The sequence below is a fragment of the Mercenaria mercenaria genome, chromosome 14 (genome assembly GCF_021730395.1).
Source record: "Mercenaria mercenaria strain notata chromosome 14, MADL_Memer_1, whole genome shotgun sequence".
Lineage (NCBI taxonomy): Eukaryota > Metazoa > Mollusca > Bivalvia > Venerida > Veneridae > Mercenaria > Mercenaria mercenaria.
The window spans coordinates 20,752,376-20,764,037 of NC_069374.1; the positions used below are offsets into that span (position 1 = coordinate 20,752,376).

General features: G+C 33.6%; 1 long non-coding RNA gene across 1 annotated transcript; it reads right to left on the minus strand.

The window, feature by feature from the left end:
- Window positions 1-2,559: 2,559 nt before the first annotated feature.
- LOC123527165 (uncharacterized) lies at window positions 2,560-3,850 on the minus strand. Its single transcript, XR_008367004.1, has 4 exons — window positions 3,657-3,850; window positions 3,174-3,277; window positions 2,901-2,991; window positions 2,560-2,729 (listed from the first exon to the last, which is right to left on the minus strand). It is a non-coding gene; the product is annotated as an uncharacterized LOC123527165 (long non-coding RNA).
- Between the last annotated feature and the right edge of the window lie 7,812 nt (window positions 3,851-11,662).

Sequence of the window (11,662 nt, forward strand, 5' to 3'; positions counted from 1 at the left end):
GATTCCGAGGATCAAGTGCGATTGTCGAGGAGTCAAGGTATATGTTACCATTTTACCTTCTGTAACAATATATCTACTGTATGTACTTTTAACATTACCCTGCATATTCAAGTAAGGCAACGAAACATTCTAATTGCTTTTACATAATTACGCTACGTGGATGCATTATATGTTGGAAGCAGAATTATTTGAATTGTATCACTTATCTCGACCAATGTGCTAATTGAATAATATTATAACCCTGGAAACACTAAGTGAACCAGAGATACAGACATCGAAAACATAAAGCTGTAACGGATGCTCCAAAACGAACACACTTTGCTTAATTAAGGACACTTTTTTGACATTCTGAGTTTTATACCTGTCTTATAATGATTTTGTGTTAAAGCTTACTTGAAAGGTTGACAAGAGACATGTCTAGGATTTTGCATTAATGGTTTTCGCATTGAGACGATACATTGTATGTGCTATACTTTTTCGGTGACGCCGTCTAAATTCGTTTTCGTTACCTATGTCACGTGACTTCAGTTTGCAAATCAAACTACTTGATAACGCATTATAGATAATTTATCAAAATGGAAGATTTATGCAACACTCTGCCTGATCGGATGAGAGTGTCAATTTCTTTTACTCTGTTGATTGTGCTACGCTGAGTGAAATGTAGACAAAGCGTTTATCCTAAACGACGCTGTTCACAGTTTTAAAGCTAACTTTGGCTCAGTATATTTAGCAAGAATATTGATATATCTCAAAATGATAAGTGAGTTTAATAAATATGATAAAACCTGTTTAAATCCCAACATATATCAAATTAAAGAAAGAGCTGAATACGGTCTGCGTATCACATGAATAAGGGTGTGATAAGGGTCTTTTATGTAGAGAAGTGCTTTTTAAAAGATTTTCCTTGTTACAATTGTCGTCTGTATATGAAAAGGTTTCTTGCTTTTGTGACTTATTCAGATTGCTTATTAAAATGAGTACTTGTTTGCTTTGATATATTTGTTATAAATTATTTAACTGATTTATTATATATGAATATTTTTCTTTAGTATGGTATGCAAATATTGAACTCAGTTGAAATCTGTTTTATTATATATATGCTATATAATGACTGAATCTCATTACACTGAATTGAAGGTACGCTGCATACAGTTTATCTATATGTGAAATGACTACGTTCAAACTTTGCTTATGAAACAGAAATATTTAAATAATTACAATTGTATGTTTTGCTTGACCTTCACTTTTTTATAGGTGTGACGTCATTGTCCAAAGATTCATGAATAGCGAATATGCTATTTGTTAAAGCGGGATCAGTTGGCCTATTTTAGAAATAAATAAAAATAATAAATAAAAAAATCCTTTGATATTTTCTCATGTATTCTAAGCAAACTTGATTTGTAGCATCTTTATTAGGCCCGCAGCCAACTTAGTTCAGCTGGGACATTTGACCCCTTTTAGAGGCTGCTAGAGATAAAACTAGAAATGCCTTATTCAGCGTCTCATGAACAGCTTGGTGGATCTTTGTCATACTTGGTCTGGAGCATCATTATAAGGTCCTCTTCCAAATTTATTCATATAGGAACTTGGGCCCTATTAGGGACCACTACAGCTAAAGTAGATATGCCTTTCTTCGCATTAACCACTAAAATGTAATGGATTTTTTTTCAAACTCGAGTGTAAAATATCGTAGGTTCTGCTATTTTGTTTTCAAATGGGGATTTGGGACCATTTTAGCTAAAATAAAACACGTTTAATGACCTCTTCCCCATGAACCCCTTCTTTAATCTTCATCAAACTGCTGCTGTATTTTTCGTCTAAGGATAAACGAAACAAAATTGCAACCTACGAAACCTTTTCGAAAAATTAAAAAAGAACCCTTTAAATTGTTAAAGTGCGGTGTTTAGTTTTGCAATTTGAAAAATGTTAGATGAAAGATGAATGTTAGATGAAAAATTCATAAACTTCTTTCCTTATTACAATTCGCCGACCATCATTTTTAAAGATATTTCTTGTTCATCATACTACAGTATCAGAGGTTTGACTGCAATTTCGATGCAGAAGCATGTGGTTATATATATGAAGGGCTCGGTGGAAAAGATAAGATGAGACGTTCAGGAAAAATGATCAGTCAGAAATCAGTTTTATTTTTCAAAGTGTTGATTTTGTTTTATTTTGATCTGCCTTGTGTAGTTAAAAAAGTATGAATGCAGTAAAATGAGGTTTCAAGTTTTCACGTCTCATGCTTTATTTACCAACGACCCTTGCTTGATCTAATTATATGTATCTCCGAGATGTGATAGACCACACTTGTCTACCAAGTACACTTAATAAACAAAGGCAAGACCAGCTTGAGTGAACTTGTTCACTCACACTGGTGAATGGCATTGTCTCTTCATATTTCATTAGGACAGCGTACTTAGCATACAAGCTTGCAAAGTATTAACTACGGACAGACAGAACGGGCTATAAGACTCATGATACAGACAAACCAACACTAAACCTTCATCTCGGAGACTGCCATTACTTTTTATATTGAAATACAACAAACACAACAAGCAATAGTGTGCCTCTTTTACGGGCAAATTTCATTATACACACAATACATGCAAATATGAAATACATCAGAGTCCATTATTTTGAATGGTAAAAATTCCATCGCTTGTTTCATCAAAAAGCACCCATCACTTTGAACTCTGTCATTTGCATCTGGTCTCTGCTGTAGCTGCCTGTAATAGAAATTAATATCTTTAATAGACTGAAATGCATTATGAAAGTAACTGGTTTAAGATCACAAAATGCAAGCTATAAGACTTTAGTGAAAACATTAAATTAACATTGTGTTATACTTGTTGAAATTTATTCTAGCTGTGTATATTGTTGAATGTGAATAGACCTACCTGGTTATCTTTCCATAACTCTGCTGTAAGAAATTTTGTCACACACCACTGCTGTAACATCTTTGACAAATCACCACTTCACAATAATGCTCTGAAATAAAAAATGAAATAGAACATCAGTCAATCAATGTTCAATGTGAAATGACACTGAAATGCTTCAGCCTTACAGAATTTATGACAAAAATGTTCATGTATCAAGCATCAAGCTGGAATGGCATTGTACTGAAATTTGAATCTATCTCAGTATCTGCTGAGTATTTGTGAAATGCATACCTTATTTTGTCTCCAAAATTTTGCTGTTGAAAATCTGTCACACACCACTTCAATATGCTTGTAAAACTTTTAACATCTTGGCCTGTACAAATCACATCACAGTGCTGACAAAATAAAGCAAAGCATTAGAAAATCAGTGCTTCTTGATAACTCATTCTGCAAAAGTGCCTATGCATTTTTACTCACAATGAATGATACAAAATTTGGTCTAGAAATGTTTCCATTATGTATACCTAAACATCTCAGGCTAGTTCACATATCTACAAACAGTGATGGCTGAAACATGCATTCATTGCCTCTAAAATGCTGAAATAATTCCTATTCAATCAGTCAAATGCTTATTTATTCTTCTAGACCACAAAACACTGAACATAGGGTCTAGAAATTCCACCTTGTGGCATGCCATAACGTACTTCTGACGCTATCAATTTATCCAGCTTGGCTTGCCGCCATTTTTAATTTTAGTACAACTTGAAGACAAACCGATCTGCATGCAGATTTCGGCTCCTATATATGCCATCCGAGTCAGTCCTTGGTAGTTTTCAATTGCAGACATTCTGCGACGTATTTTGTCATAAAGATTTTTCTGCTCCCTCCATCTGCAAACACAAGAAAACGATTTTATTCCACAGAAATACTTCGGCGCGCAGAAAGCCATTACTCTCGCTCCTTGCTGAACCTAGTTTGACGTGACCCAGGTCACCGCCCAGATTTTCGGAAAATACGGTCTAATTTTAGAATTGGGATTCCAGAAAAAATGAGACATGGTGAATGACAGGGCAATTTCAAATCAATGTTTTGAAGTTATTTCTGATCGCAGAAAGCTGAACTGGTCTTATTGAAAAACCAAGACATTTGTCTTAGTGGTGTCAAATTGTCAGTTTCACATCTTGCTTACTTTCTGTAAAATTATCGCCCAAACATGCACCTTTGTTGTAACGGAGCGGCTATTTTGTTGTTTACCGTGGTGTGTCATTTCTGAGCTAAAAATCATACATTTCCACACTTTTGTAAATTATGACAAATTAACACCAAAACAAGAAAGAGTTTAGCTGTCGAATGAGACCAAGAACACGAATTTACATTCAGGAATGAAAATGATATTTGCATTTCAAAATGGCCCATTTTTGTGCCTATTTTAACGAATTCCGTCACTTTTTTCAAAGTCAAAAATCTGCTAAACCAAATGTTTTGGAACAGAAGCTTTGCATGTATTTATAAGGCTGGGTAACTGGCTTTCTGATTCTAAAGCAGATATTTTTTCCATTCATGCTAAAGAAAACTACGAGGGTTGAAACTTGCAATTTTGCAAATGGCGCATTACTGTTATGTTGATAATACGGTCTGTCACTTCTGAGCAAAAATCATATATTTCCACATTTTTGTAAATTCTGACATTTTAACATTAAAACAAGAAAGGGTTTGTCTGTCGAATTAGACCAGAAACATGAATTTTCATTGAAGATTGAGTAAGATATTTACGTTTGAAAATCACTCATTTTCGCGAGCATTTCGCATGAATTTCAACAATTTTTCATGGTAAAAAATATGCTAAATCACATGTTCCAGAATGTAATTTTTGCATGCATTCATTAAGCTAGCAAACTGGCTTTCTTGTCCTAAAAGAGATATTTTTTACATCCATGCAATAGAAAACTACGAGGGTTGAAACTTGCAACTTTGCAAATGGCGCATTACTGTTATGTTGACAATATGGTCTGTCACTTCTGAGCAAAAAATCATATATTTCCACACTTTTGTAAATTCTGACAAATTGACATCGAAACAAGAAAGGGTTTAGCTGTCGAATGAGATCAAGAACATTAATTTACATTCAGGATTGAATAAGATTTTTGCATTTCAAAATCACACATTTTCGCAAGCATTTCACACCAATTTGAACCATTTTTCATAGTAAAAAATATACATATAACCAAGTGTTCCAGAATAAAATCTTTGTATGCATTCATTACGCTAGTGAACTGGCTTTCTTGTCCTAAAAAGAGATATTTTTTTCATCCATGCGTTAGCAAGATACGAGGTCTCAAAGTTTGACAGAAATTGCATCATTCTGCACAAAAGTCGTTGCGTGAAAAAAGTAAAAAAATAAACTGTTTATTTCTAAGACAAACGTACCAAACTTAAATTAATGGTATTCACTACCACAAAATACACTCACCTTTGCATATTGATAGTTCCAAATCCTTTAAATTATTCCATAATGCTCCAAAAACCGAGAGAACTTTTTACCTGTTTACTTTCATTTTGTTCAATGCAGTTATGACTGTGACGCACTGTTTTTATCAGTTGTTTATGCACACTGTAAAATGATTCTTAACGTCATAGTTGTTTGCAGACTTCTCTGTTTTACTGTTTTTATGGTGTTTATTGCCTTGCATACACTAAATCATCGAAACCTTGAGTATTTTACAGGAATTTGAACATGTACAGTGTTTCAAATAAGCTGATTTGCATCACAAATGTGCACAACGCTTTTAGATCATGATACAGCAGTGTTTGGCTGCAAAAATGCTTGTTTCGGAAAATAGTCTGTTTTATCGATTGTAAAGTGTTACAAGTACATTGTTTATGCCTTGTACATACCAAATCAAAGATATATCATGCAGTTGATAGGGCTTTGAAGCTGTACATTCATTGAACTGGGATAGTTTGGAGGCAAAAATGTGCACAGTGTGGAATATCTTTGTAGCTCTAGAATTTGCTTGTTGATCATATTAGAAGAAGCAGTTCTGGTATTACATTCTGTGTTACAAATACAGATCCAACATTTCTCTATCTGAATTAGATGTTCAAAACATAATGAGCCATTGAGGCAAAGGAAGATCCCCTGTTCATACATTGCACAGTTGTGCATCGAAACTGGCACCGCTGCCACTGTGTATGAGAACTTATAACCAGAAACAAACATTCAGTTTTCCTGGTTATTGCGCAGATCTAAATACCAAATACATGTCTTCTATCTTGTACGTTGTAATTGTTCATTGAAATAAAAAACAAAACAATGTTGAAAGTACAGTATGAGACTTTATTTACTGTACTGTGTTACATGTTTCATAGCTAAGTCATTTAGCAAACACATTTATTCTATCTCCAATTGCTTACAACGTGGTGGTCTAATAATAATGTTTAAATGTTTATGCAGACCTTGTCTGCTCCATCCATCATTTTTGGTTCCTTCCTGACGTTACACGTACAATACGAATTTGCTTCCAAACTGTGTTCACACCACTCGTGTTCTATATCAGAATGGTAAGTACTCATGTATTTTCGGAGCATGTACATCCATGTGGGGAAATTCATATCCAAGTCTGTCCTTATTTTTGTTAGGTCCTTGTATTGAACGTAGAGATAATTCTTTGCTGTCAGAAAATCACGCAATGCACACTCCACATCAATCAAATATACACTGTCTGGTATGTTCCCTTTGTTGTTACTATAAATAGCTTATATTGTAACTTTTTCATTACTGGTCATAGGGAAAAATCAAGACCACTTTTCTGTAGTACAACATGCATGTTACATCCAATTTGGACCTATGTCTACTGGTAGGAATTTTTGTGTGGACTTATTTTTTTAACGTTTACTTCCCTTTGTTTTACTACAAATAACTTATAATGTAACTTTTTGCAATCTTTCTTTTATTTGGCATAAATTTGCCTCAATGAGACAGAGTGTCGTGTGCAACTCCCAGTCATTTTCACAACTGACGGGCTCGACATGTTGCCCGTGGGCATCTAGTTTTTTTCATACTTTCACTGTCTCAATTTTAGCCTCATTTCTACAAATAACATATATTGTAACTTTTGCAATCTTTCTTTTATTTGGCATAAATTTGCCTCAATGAGACAGAGTGTCGTGTGCAACTCCCAGTCATTTTGGCAGCTGACGGGCTCGACATGTTGCCCATGGGCATCTAGTTTTTTTCATACTTTCACTGTCTCAATTTTAGCCTCATCACGCTCTCATGAGATAGCATAATCACAAGCTTACCTCCTTGTACCATGTTCTTGTTGTTGTCATGTGAATCAATATCAGTGACAAATGAGCCCCCATTTTAAGGGGTTAGGGGGGTCTTTTTCCAGTTATTTTCTCCTCTTTTCCCGCACATTTTGGTTCATGTATTGTTTTTTTTTATTTTCGAAGTTTTTGTCTAAACATGACATCAAACTTCTCACGCATTTACACTATGCCGTGTTAAGCATCGATTCAAAACACCTTTTATTGCTTTCATATTGTTTAAAGTGTGACATGACTGAAGATCAGCTTCAGTATCAATTGCGTTTATGTACATTAAAATGTTAGCATAGTCGTACAGTTAGAATATATATTTCTGCATCAGACTGTGCATCATATAGACTACGATCAAAGGTATAAATTTGTATTAAAAGGTATGTATATTGATATTCTTTCATATTTAAACTACTTAAATACGAACGTTGTTTGATTCTATTTTCTGTTTACAAAGGATTGATAACGATACTAGACTAAGTATTTTTGAACCGGAAAACGGCATTTGGTCCTGCAATGATTCTGCAGCAATTACTGTTAAAACTTATCATATTTGCCAAAGATACAGCAGATCGACAAATTAAGTGACGACGTGAGGAATCTGACTGAGGTATTTTGTACTACATTTGCTTCGAGAAGCCGCTCAAAGGATTTCGAAATCCTATCATTAATGTAAAAACGGTCATTATTGTTCTCCTTTCAAAGTTAGTTTATTCTTAGAAAGTAGTTGCACTAAGCAATTTATTCAGTCGAAATATATACAGGGGAATATTGATGAATTAACCCTTACAATGCTAAATTGCTATCATACACTTGTCATCTTTCAATTTAGACAATAACATTAACTGTAAAAAGAGGTGCTTACCAAAAAGATGCCGTCTGAATAGCGAACAGAGCAGATCATGACCTACACTGGTCGCAAAGGCAGATCCATTCGTGTCCAGCATGGAAATGGTTAAAGGCCCCCATTTTGTCAACGGACCAAGGAATTTCTGACTTTACAGTATGGTTCAAATATACAAGTCAATAAATTAATAGGGCGGTAAACTGGTATGGAATTGCATCTTTGACGAACCTTTTATATATGTGATACCTTACCACACTAAGGAAGCACTGTTTTATTTGAAGTAGTTCTGCAGTTTTAAAACATGTATTGTTCTAAAAGATAGAACTTTATTAAGTCATATTCTGTTCTGTATACAAAGAAATGTTAGCCAAAACAATGATAGGTGGATGTGTTAGATGTTTTGTTAGACCAATTTGGTCTTTTTATTAATTTTCACAATGGATTTTTAAGGGAGAAGCGCACTTAATGTTGGTGACATTTTTCAGTATGTTAAAAGTTCCACAAAGAAAATTTAAATGGAATTACTCACAGTTATAGATTTTCCCACTTTTAAATATATTTCCTTATAAAATGTACAAGTCATCATCCTTACACATTTGGTCAAATATCAATTTAAATCCTTCCATTGCAATTCAATTAATGTTATTATTTTATTTTTTTACCATCAAAACCTATCTATTGTAAAAATTAGTCTTAGGAAAGATAGTTTTACACTTAATACACGGGATATGATTGATTCCCAGCTACAGTTGTACTAAGCGTGTAACGGCTACCTGACATTATTTTAAGACGTTACACAGTCATTTCCATATTATTTCATATTATTAGTCAAACGTGCAAAATTACATTACATACCGGTACGCTACAAGAATCCAAAGAATAAAGATGACAAGGTTTTTTAACCTTCTATTATATTGTATCAATATAAAATGTATGTGCAATTTATGAAGCCTAACATAATTTATTGCAGAATAATGTTAAGAGCAGGGGAAAAATCTGCACCACACGTAAGAAAACTGTAAATGAAAGGTATCTGAAAATATACATTTATAATTATATAGCATTTCTCGAATAAAATCTTTTCACCTCAACGACATATTTACAACTGACAATTTAATTTAATCTATTTACAATTTAAATTCAATAAACAGTACTTACTTGTATATAATTAAGGGTAAGTCTCATTTGATTTGGTTGTTGAGAATGTATCTTATCATCATACCGGTATGTAATATGTGCAAAAATAGTTGTCGAAACTTAAATGCATTAAATGCATGCATTGCATTTTATGACGCTCTATATCGGTGGTTAATGATTTTTTTTTCTGATAAGGGATTTGCTGAACAAATCATCATTTACATCAACTAGCGTTAATTGATTGCTCTATATAATTATGTAAGAATTTCATAATTTCATTTGAAGCACTTCAAAATTTGGTTTTCCTGTCCTGGTTACCCAACCAAAATATTTTTAGCATATATATATATATATATATATATATATATATATATATATATATATATATATATATATAAATGCAATAAACAAACGTCTAAGAAATCGTGAATTTAAGAATTATTGTATTATATTTCTCAAGTATTTACACAGACAAATATTTATTTAGCCGAAATATATTAGAAATGCAAGTGTGTAAGTATAGTATTATCTCCCTTTATCTATCATAGTTGCGCAACCAGGATAGACTTGAAATATACTAATTCTGTTTTCATGGCTCATCTGAAGACGGCAAAGACCAGTCCTTTTGAGCATTTTTTTGTATTTCCGTTTAACAGTCTTCAGTACTTTGTCCCTAAAAACTTTCCACTTGTCTACGGTCACCCTTTCACAGCTACTGTCTGTTGTCAACGCCTCGCTGTGACTCATAAATGTATATCTAGCTCTGATCTGATCTGAGTTGTGATACATTTTAAAACTTTTCTTGTGTTTCTTTGCTCCTCGGTTAACATTTGAGGCATCCACAGAGCGCAGACCCTTCTTTAACCAAGAGCTTGATGAAATAATTATAAGTTCTCTCCGTTTACGTGCCAAGGAAAATAGTGTACCTGGCGTCTGCATCAATCAGACGTCTTTCAGCAGCAATGTTTATTGACGTCACTACTGTTTTGTGCCTCTTAGGACTGGCCCTGTCTTTAAGGACTGTCTAGCAATTTTAGAATTCATTTACCCACCTGTTACTAGTACAGTTTTCTCTGATACTTCAGACTTCCCATATGAAGTATGCAGTTCACTGAGTATCTTTCTTGTTACTTATATTATATCATTAGAGATAGTAATCAGACAATGTTGGTCTCAGGCTGCTTTTATGAAATGCTGAATTACTTGTCAGTATTTCATAACGTGGACAAACTGAATGAAATGAAAACGGCAAGGAATGAATGAAACATTCATCCATAAATAGTACAAGTGCTATTTTTCACCAATCTACAGATAACACGTTCCGTTTACAGTTGACAGTTTCCATACTGTCAAGTTGTGGCATAAACTAGCCCAATTGGGAATCAAATACGTTTTGTCATGAAATTTTGAATTAGTATTTTCTTTACCTGTGACATCATTCTGAGGATATATCAATTTCTCACCAGTCTGTTACAATGGGAATGAAGTATTGCGAGTTTGTTCATGAAAAGGGGACTGGTGCTATTCCATAATTATACAAAACGAATCTTGCAGGTCAACAAGTTCTGTGTCAGCTAGCGAAATTTCTTTAAGCATATCGGACATTTTGGTGTATCGAGTTTGAGATAAGATTATGAAAATAAAATAGTGGAACCTTTGGAATGAAATTGTTATAGCGGAATTCCGCTAAGGCGTAGACTTCTGCTTATACATCACTTGACTTGGAAGCAGACGAAACAGTTTATTTGACTCGATAGCGTAATTCCGCTAACGAGCATTTAACATAGATTATATGAGTTAACGGAATTTTCTAAGACAATGCTAAGCTGGTCAAACATTATAAAAATAGAAGTTAAGGTTTACTGTTTCAATGTAAATACTACTCTTTCACTCGTTTATACTACATAATTTTATTACACGTATTTGTATTGTAGACAGATAACGTAGCGATAGCATACTGAAAAACATTACGAATACCTGTATCTACCCCGCATTACGCTCAGGTGTGGAGCAAATCAAACTTAATGAAACGTTACGAATCAATTAAATGAACTGGATATTATTTTCGGCTATCTAAAAAGTAGACATTTGAAATTTTGATAAGCTGACATTTTTATGAAAACGTTCAGTACCAGGAACTATTATGTTCTTTTCTTTAGATTAACATGTGTAACTATAAAAAGTCAGGATAATAAATGCAAAAATACTTCTAAATAAATTGCTATCAACAAAGAATCTACAATGTCTTTTATTTCTAGTAACTGTTGTGATTTAAAAAAAATCGGATGAGAAATCAAAAAAGTAAAGTTATAGATGACATAGAAGAAACATTTGAATACCAGAACATCATAACTACCCTTATGTCGGCGAAAATGTCATAAATTTGGCTCACCTCATTTGTGACTTTGGCTTTAGAATTGCATGCATTTTTTCCGAAATTGACTCCTTTTACCGAATATTGTGTAATGACATGCCT